Raw genomic sequence first — 9,812 nt, forward strand, 5'->3', positions numbered from 1 at the left:
GGGGACCCCCCCACCCTAAAGGGGGTGTGGCCAGCCTGAAAACAGCCATCAGCCCCTCACCCAGGCTGGCCAAACCTCTATGGGGTGAGGGTCCCCACTGGGGGGGCTTGACCAGCCTGCAAACAGCCATCCGCCCCTCAACCAGGCTGGCCAGGCACCCCAGTGGGACCCCCACCCTGATCCGGACACCCTTCAAGGCAAACCAGCCAGCCCCCACCCGTGCACCAGGCCTCTATCCTATATAATAAAAGGGTAATATGCAAATTGACCCTAACTGCAGAACAACTGGGAATGACTGGTCACTATGACACACACTGACCACTAAGGGGCAGATGCTCAATGCAAGAGCTGTCCCCTGGTGGTCAGTGCGCTCCCAGCACTAAGGATGTCCGACTGCAGCTTAGGTCTGCTCCCTGCTGGTAAGTGGACATCCCTCGAGGGCTGCCGGGCTGCCAGAGGGATGTCTGACTGCCAGCTTGGGCCCGATCCCTCAGCCAGCAGATGGACATCCTCCGAGGGGTCCCAGACTGCAAGAGGGCATAGGCCCGGCTGAGGGAGTCTCCGAGTGCACAAATTTTTGTGCACCAGGCCTCTAGTCCTATATAATAAAAGGCTAATATGCAAATAGACCAAACAGCAGAACAACTGGAACAACAGGTCGCTATGACATGCACTGACTACCAGGGGGCATGCAGAGAACATGGTCACATGGGATGGTGGAGCAGGTGAGCAGGGGTGCCAGAGCAAGGCAGGGCACCAGTCGCTGCCATCAGGGCGAGCCTCTGGTGGTTACTGAAATTCTTTGCTCCCGTGCTCTGCAGTCCCGCCTGGCGCTTGCACCCACTGCCAGTGCCGGCCCCGCTTGCACCCATTGCCAGTGCCTGGAACTGGTCCTGATCACTCAGCGCCATCAGCAGGTGTGAGCAGCAGCTGCTGGCCCTGGTCACACCTGAGGGCTTCTCCACCTCCCTCTGCTCCTTAAGGGCAATTGGGGCAGCAGCCACTGCTCACACATGCTGACAGTGCAGAGCGATTGGGGCCAGCACCAGCAGCAGGTGCAAGTGGGGGATGGGGAGTGAGGGAGGAGAGGAGGCCACAGTGGGAGGGGCCAGATGGGGGTGCAGAGGATGGGCTGAGACCCACCCCTGTGCCTATTGCAGCCTCAAAGCCCACAGTTCCTTTCAAGATGCATGAATTCATGCACTGTGCCCCTTGTTTGTAGATAAATGCAAGCGGCACATACTCTTCCTTGTCTCCAAGCCATTGTGAAAGCTGCCCCCTGAGCCTAGAATGCCCTTCGCCTCTTTCCCTTCCTGCTCTTCACCCATCAAATAATACCACACCCTCAGGACACTTAGGAAAGCCCTCCTTTGAAAAGCTCACTCTGTCCCCTCCCCAAGGTGGCTTAGCTGCCCCTCTACTGTGTTCCCATCATATAATCTGTTCACCCTAGCAGCATGGGCCATGCTGAGGGACATCTGCCTGTGTAGTCATCCACTTCCCCAACCTAGGCTGTAAGCTGGGCTGGGCAGGGGCCATGTCCTATTCATCCACCTAAACTAGTATCTGAGACAATACTCGGCACATGGTAGGTGCTTGGTAAATGTTTTTTGAGTGAATGAGCAAATGTGGCCGTGAAAAAATGGATGACTCAGAAACTGAATGAAGAAATGCAATACTTCACCAGCCCAAGTGGAGGTATGTGAGGGCATGACGAGACTGGAAAAACACACATTTTAGGAACAGAACCAACATGGCACCTGCCCCACTGGCCTTCTATCCTGAGTTCTCTCCCTGCACACACTTGTTCTCCCTAAGCCACCTCACCCTTCCCGGAGGCTTCCCTTCCCATCTGAATGTCATGGATTCCAAAAGGGTGTCCCGAATTCTGTGGCAAACTTAAGACAAGCTTTTCTTTTCTTTTTAAAATATATTTTATTGATTTTTTACAGAGAGGAAGGGAGAGGGATAAAGAGCTAGAAACATTGATGAGAGAGATACCTCTATCAGCTGCCTCCTGCACAACCCCTACTGGGGATGTGCCTGCAACCAAGGTACATGTCCTTGACTGGAATTGAACCTGGGACCCTTCAGTCCGAAGGCCAACGCTCTATCCACGGAGCCAAACCGGTCAGGGCAAGACAAGCTTTTCTTGCCTATGGCTTTTTCATTTGAATTTTTACTGCCATCACTTTCTCCGTGCGAGAGCTCTTGTATCTCTCAATTCAGGGAGTGTTTACACTCCAGGAACAAGGAGCTCTTGTGCAGGCTGCGTTCTGAACCTCCACTAACTGAGGCAACTCCTGCCATAATGCTCAGGTTCTGGAAAGGTTTTAGCAAGTTTGGCAAAGGTAACTTCATCCTCTATTCCCATAGGATGTGGTGTTTCACAGTGACAGAGGACAGAGAAGCAAAATTACACTTATTTGCCTTGAAATGCAGTAGAAAAATGTAAAACCCAGGGCCTGGAAGTGTAATACAGGAGTGGGGAACTTCTGGCCTCTAGCTCTTGGCTTGGTTTTCTTCCAACCTTTGGCAAATAGAACAAACAGTAGTGCATTAAAGAAGGAAGATACTTATCAGTCAGATACCACTGTCTGGAAATTATCCAGAGCCAACTGGAAGGCATGGGTGGTGATGCATTTTACAAGCATGTTCTCCATTAGCCTATTCCAATTCAGAGTTCATTTTGGCTTTTAACTTTTCAAGTCAGCTCTCTTTCTCCAGAACCTGTGTTAAGTTTTAGAGGAAGTCTTCTGCTTCCCACTCTTGTTTTATATTGTTGACTGAAGCCATAAAGTCAGTGGACCTAAGAGTTGGAAAGACACTTATAGATTACCTGGTCTAAACCCCTCTTTTATGGGTGAGAAAACTGTCAGAGGTAACCTTTACTTTGAATTTTATGAGGCCTATTAGTGTTGACAACAAGATTGATCACTCTGCTCCTGAGACTGAAGGTTTGCAAGGGGAAACATACTAGTACAGAAAAGGCGGTGTTCTTCCTTACAGAGGGAGGGAAGGGAGCGTACAGCGCATCTCCAGCTGGTGGAAAGCAACCACAGTGGGATGGCTGTAGGAATTTGCTGCTCCTCTCAAAGAGAAAACTATTGAAAGGTCAGAGGTCACTGCCCTTCCTTGGTGGTGATTCGGGCTGACAGGACTCAGATCCCCCGAAGCAATGTGTTCAGGCAGCAACACCCACTATTCCAAAGGGCTTTCTCTCAGGGTTCTGGCTGTCTGGGACTCCTTGCATGAATATGCTCCTACACACTACAGCTGTCCAACCCTTCCCTGATGAGCAGGGTTTTCCTGGGAGGGAGGCGTGGCTTGATTGGGAGCTTACACACATTAGGCAGTGGTGCATGATGCTGGGTCTGAAGCTCAGAATCGTTCTGGAAAGACACGAAGTTCAGAGCCAGAAAAACAAACCAAAGCCTGTTCACAGAGCCCATGGAAAAGGTCAGGAATGGCAGACTGGTGTCCTGTCCCCTCCGAGCAGTGGTACCTGCCAGGAGCTTTGGATTGAGAAGGGTCAGAGGCTGAGCAGGGGAAGAGGCCCCATTATGGATGGTGCTGCCTGCATTGGGCCTAGGGTAGGAGGAGCAGCAAGTATACATTTTCTTTTTATACATTTAACTAGAGGCCCAGTGCACTGGGGGGTTGTCCCTTAGCCCAGTCTGCACCCTCTCCAACCCAGGACCCCTTGGGGGATGTCCAACTGTGGGATTGGGCCTAAACCGGCAGTCGGACATCCCTCTCACAATCTGGGACTGCTGGCTCCTAATAGCTTGCCTGCCTGCCTACCTGATTGCCCCTAACTGCTTCTGCCTGCCAGCCTGATCACCCCCTAATCACTCTCCTGCCAGCCTGATCAATGCCTAACTGCCCCCCTGCCGGCCCAGTCGCCCCCAACTGCCCTCCCTGCAGGCCTGGTTGCCCCCAACTGCTCTCCCCTGCCAGCCTGGTCACCCCTAACTGCCCTCCCTCCCCTGTAGGCCTGGTTGCCCCCAACTGCCTTCCCCTGCTGGCCAAGCATGAAGATACTACCTTTATTTTCCAAGGCTGCTTATTATATAAACTAGAGGCCCAGTGCACAAAATTCGTGCACAGCCTGCACTCTCTTCAATCTGGGACCCCTCGGGGGATGTCCAATTGCCAGCAGTCAGACATCCCTCTCACAATCCGGGACTGCTGGCTCCCAACCGCCCACCTGCCTGCCTGATTGCCCCTAACTGCTTCTGCCTGCCTGCCTGATCACCCCCTAACCCTCCCCTGCCAGCCTGATTAATGCCTAACTGCTCTCCTGCATGCCCAATTGCCCCCAACTGCCCTCCCCTGCTGGCCTGGTCCCCCCCCCCAACTGCCCTCCCCTGCTGGCCTGGTCCCCCCCCCCAACTGCCCTCCCCTGCTGGCCTGGTCCCCCCCCCCAACTGCCCTCCCCTGCTGGCCTGGTCCCCCCCCCCAACTGCCCTCCCCTGCTGGCCTGGTCCCCCCCCCCAACTGCCCTCCCCTGCTGGCCTGGTTACCCCCAACTGCCCTCCCCTGCCAGCCATCTTGTGACCACATGGGGGTGGCCATCTTGTGCAAGGGCATGATGGTCAATTTGCATATTACCTCTTTATTATATAGGATATCTTTGAAAAGATAATCCAGATAAAGCTGACAATGTCTCTGCTTAGAAGACTGAGAGGAACACAAGAGACTCATGAAGAATTGTACCTCAACAATTACTCTTTGGTTATTTATTTCTAACATAACTGCGCTGTGGTCAGAGAACATAGTCTGTGGGTATAGATCGTTAAGGCACATATGGAGAAGGCTGGGGAAGGCCTCTAGGAATGCCAGCACCACACATCACAGCACCTGAGACCAACTCCATTCTAAGCTGCTATACCAGGCATTGCCTCCATTCAGAGAATCTTCTTTAAATTCTTGGAAAGAAGCAGGTTATCTCCAAGAGGACATAACCTTCTTAGTGTGCAATCCGCTGTCATTGAAGGTGTGGAGAGAAAGGCAATGAGGCAGCAAAGGCCTTAGGGCAGCCAGTTACCCATCGTACCTGTGTTCTAACCAGATTCTCAACCTGGGGGGATCTCGAAGCAGCCCAGATATTCTCCCCAACTTCCCAACCCTTCCATTTTCCCATACACACACCTGGCATCGGGGTTGCTCTAGCTAATTTCCATCCTATAGAAGTGATGTAGAAAATAAGATCTTGCCAAAGCAATTGGAAGACATGTCAGAGCAAACTTTTCCCTCCATAGCTGTACCTACTGCCCCACTCTGTTCCCATTACAGACTGCCACAAGCTTCAGACAGTTCACAAGGGTCTTTGATCTCCTCATGCCTTTTCAAAGTTTTTATGTCAGTTCTGCAGACTCTGCCTTCTCTCCTCCTCTATCAATTTCTTAACCCTAGCTGCATATAAGTTGGATCTGAGGAGTATTTTAAAAATAATAGTGCCCAGATTCTACTTCTGGACATTCGGATATAATTGGTCCAAGGAGGACCCTTGATTATCAATAGATTTTATAGCTCCCTGGGTAATTCTAATGTGCAAAAGAGGTTTGCAATCCCTGTTTCTAATTTCCTTTGAAATGATTTTGGAAAGGGGCCTCACAGCCCAGGTTTCTTAATCTTCTTGTCAGGAACTGGACACTTATATTTTATTGTTGTATTTTTTAAATTTTTATCGTTGAAAGTATTACATATGTCCTCTTTTTCCTCCCATTGACCCCTTATAGCCCAACCACACCCCCTGCCCCAGGCCACCACCATCCTATTGTCTGTGTCCATGGATTATGCATATATGCATGCAAGTTCTTTGGTTGATCTCTTCCCACCCACCCACTCACCTCCACCTTCCCTCTAAGATTCTAGAGTCTGTTCCATGCTTCTATGTCTCTGCATCTATTTGTTTATCACTTTATTTTGTTACTTAGATTCCACATATAAGTGAGATCATGTGATACTTGTCTTTCTCAATGTTGTGTCAAAGGGTAAGAGATCCTTCTTTTTTACCATTGCATAGTATTCCACGGTATAAATCAATCACTTTTTTATCCACTCATCTACTGACGGGCACCTGGGCTGTTTCCAGATCATAGCTATTGTAAATTGTGCTGCTATGAACACAGGGGTGCATGCATTCTTTCTGATTGGGGTTTGGAGTTTCTTAGGATATATCCCTAGAAATGGGATCACTGGGTAAAATGGCTGGTCCATATTTAATTTTTTGAGGAAACTCCATACTGTTTTCCATAGTGGCTGCATCAGTCTGCATTCCCACCAGCAGTGTACTAGGGTTCCTTTTTCTCCACATCCTCATCAACACTTGTCATTTGTTGATTTGTTGATGGTAGCCATTCTGACAGGTGTGAAGTGATACCTCATTGTCATTTTGATTTGCATCTCTTTGATGACCAATGACTTTGAGCATTTTTTCATTTGTGCCTTGGCCATCTGTATGCCCACTTTGAATAACTGTCTATTTAGGTGCTTTGCTCCTTTTTAAATTGGATTGTTTGTCTTACTTTTGTTAAGTTGTATGAGTTCCTTATATATTTTGGAGATTAACCGTTTATCAGACGTATCATTGGCAAATATGTCCTCCCACACCATGGGCTCCCTTTTAATTTTGTTGTTGGTTTCTTTTGCTGTGCAGAAGCATTTTATTTTGATGTAGTCCCATTTGTTTATTTTCTCCTAAATTTCCGTTGCCCTAGGAGATGTATCTGTAAACATATTGCTATAAGAAATGTCTGAGATTTTTGCTACCTATGGTTTCTTCTAGGATTTTTATGGTTTCACGACTTACATTTAAGTCTTATGTCCATTTTGAGTTTATTCTTGTGAATGCTGTAAATTGGTGGACTAGTTTAATTTTTTTGTATGTATCTGTCCAATTTTCCCAACACCATTTATTGAAGAGTCAGTCTTGATTCCACTGTATGCTCTTGCTTTCTTTGTCAAATGTTAATTGAATGTAATAATTTAGGTCAATTTCTGGGGTCTCTGTTTCATTCCATTGATCTATATGTTTGTTCTTGTACCTCCTACTTAGTTCTTCTTTCTCAAGATTGCTGCAGTATTTGGGTTCTTTTTTGGTTCCATGTATATTTTTGGTATTTGTTATAGATCCATGAAATATGCCGTTGGTAATTTAATAGGGATTGCATTGAATCTATAGATTGTTTTGGGTAGTATGGACATTTAAATCATGATAATTCTACCAATCCATGAACACAGTATATTCTTGCACTTGTATATATCTTCCTCTATCTCTTTGTTCAACATCCTCTAGTTTTCTGAGTACAAGTCTTTTACCTTCTTGGTTAAGAGTATTCCTAAGTATTTTAATTGTTGTTTTACTGTGGTAAATGGGATTGTTTAGTTTCTCTTTCTGCCAATTCATTATTAGTATATAAAAATACCATTGATTTCTGGGTGCTAATTTTGTATCCTGCTACATTTCTGAATTCATTTATTAAATCTACTAGTATTTTGGTGGAGTCTTTAGCGTTTTCTATGTACAATATCATGTCATCTATGAACAATGAGAATTTTACTTGCACCTTTCAAATTTGGATTCCTTTTATGTTAATCTTCTTGTCTGATCACTGTGGCTATGACTTCCAGTACTATGTTAAATAAGAGTGGTGAAAGCAGACACACCTGTCTTATTCCTGTTCTTAGGGAAAATGGTTTAAGTTTTTGCCCATTGAGTATGATGTTGGCTGTAGGTTTATTATATATGGCCTTTATTGTGTTGAGATATCCCTCTATTCCCACTTTGCTGAGAGTTTTTATCAAAAATAATGTTGGATTTTGTTGAATGCTTTTTATGCCTCTATTGAAATGATCATGTGACTTTTATCTTTCATTTCATTTCATTTATGTGGTATATCACCTTTATTGATTTGTGAATATTGTATCAGCCTTGCATCTCTGAAATAAATCCCACTTGGTCATGATCTATGATCTTTTTAATATATTGCTGGATGCAATTTGTTAATATTTTGTTGAGAATTTTAGCATCTATGATCATCAGGGATATTGGCTCATAATTCTCTTTCTTTGTAGTATCTTTATCTGGTTTTGGAATTAGGATAATGTTTGCCTCATAAAAAGAGCTTGGAAGTATTCCTTCCTCTTGGATTTTTTTGTAATAGTTTGAGGAGAATAGGTGTTCTATGAATATTTGGTAAGTCTCCCCTGTGAAGCTATCTGGACAAGTTGTTCATAGTATTTTCTTACAATCCTTTGTATTTCTGTGGTGTCAGTTGTTACTTCACTGCTTTCATTTCTGACTTTATTTGAGGCTTCTCTGTTTCTTGATGAATCTCGCAAATTGTTCATTAATCTTGTTTATCTTTTCAAAGAATCAGCTCTTGGTTTATTGATCTTTTGAATTGCTTTTTAGTCTCTATGTCATTTATTTCTGCTCTGTTCTTTATTATTTTCTTTCTTCCATTTACTCTGGGCCTTTCTTGTTGTTTTCCTTCTAAATCTTTAAGTTGTAGGCTTAAATAGTTTATTATTAATTTTTCTTGTGTTTTGAGGTAGGCCTGTAGTGCTATGAACTTCCCTCTCAGGACTGCCTCTACTGTGTTATAGATTTTGGGTTGTTGCGTGTTCATTTTCATTTGTTTCCAGGAAGTTTTTGATTTCTTTCTTGATCTCATTGGTTATCCATTTATTGTTTAACTAGTGGCCTAGTGCACAAAATTTGTGCACATTTAAAAGGGAATTAATTAGAGGAAATATTTTAATATTGCTATTTGCCCTTTCTCTATAATAGAAGTGTCAGAGATGAAAGAAAATTAGTAAAATGTATATGAAAATAATATATAAATTTATTAATAAATAAACAATAACAGCGTCAAGTCCACGGCCTGCACCAGGTGGGGGACGCAACCTCACATCCCCTGGCTGACGCGGGGTTGGGGGGGTGCAGCCTCACATCCCCTGGCCTCACCGTGCACACAGCCCTGTCCACCTGCGCCTGCTGCGCACGCAGCCTCCTGCTGATCAGTTGTTATGGTGTGAGGGCATCATGACCATTTGCATATTGCCCTTTTATTAGTATAGATAACATGCTATTTAGCCTCCCTGTCTTTAAATTTTTTTGAATGTTTTTACTGTAGTTGATTTCTAATTTTATTCCATTGTAATCTGAGAAGATGTTTAATAAGATCTCAATCTTCTTGAACTTGTAGAGACTTATTTTGCATCCTAACATGTGGTCTATCTTTGAGAATGACCCATGCCCACTTGAGAAGAATGTATATTCTACAGCTTTGGGGTGAAAAGTTTTATAAATGTCAATTAAATCCATCTGATCTAGTGTATTATTTAGATATCTATTTCCTTGTTAATTTTTTGTCTGGAAGTTCTATCCAGTGAAGTTAGCAGGGTGTTAAAGTCCACTACTATGACTGTATTGCTGTCAATCTCTCCCTTAAAGTTCTCCAGAATATTTTTTTTATATATTTAAGTGCTCCTCTATTGAGTGAATATATGTTTACCAGGGTTATAACCTCTTGTTGGATAGATCCCTTTAGTATTATGTAGTGATATTTATTGTCTCTTGTGATGGCCTTCATTTTGAAGTGTATTTTGTCAGATATAAGTATTGCCACCCCAGCTTTCTTTTGTTTGTTTCCATTTGCATGGAAAAATTTTTTTCATCCCTTCACTCTCATCCTGTGTGAGTATTTTGTTCTGAGGTAGGTCTCTTGTAAACAGCATATATTTGGATTATGTTTTATTACCCATTCGTCTACCCTATATCTTTTGATTGGAGCATTTAA

This window comes from Myotis brandtii, unplaced genomic scaffold (assembly GCF_000412655.1).
Source record: "Myotis brandtii unplaced genomic scaffold, ASM41265v1 scaffold315, whole genome shotgun sequence".
Lineage (NCBI taxonomy): Eukaryota > Metazoa > Chordata > Mammalia > Chiroptera > Vespertilionidae > Myotis > Myotis brandtii.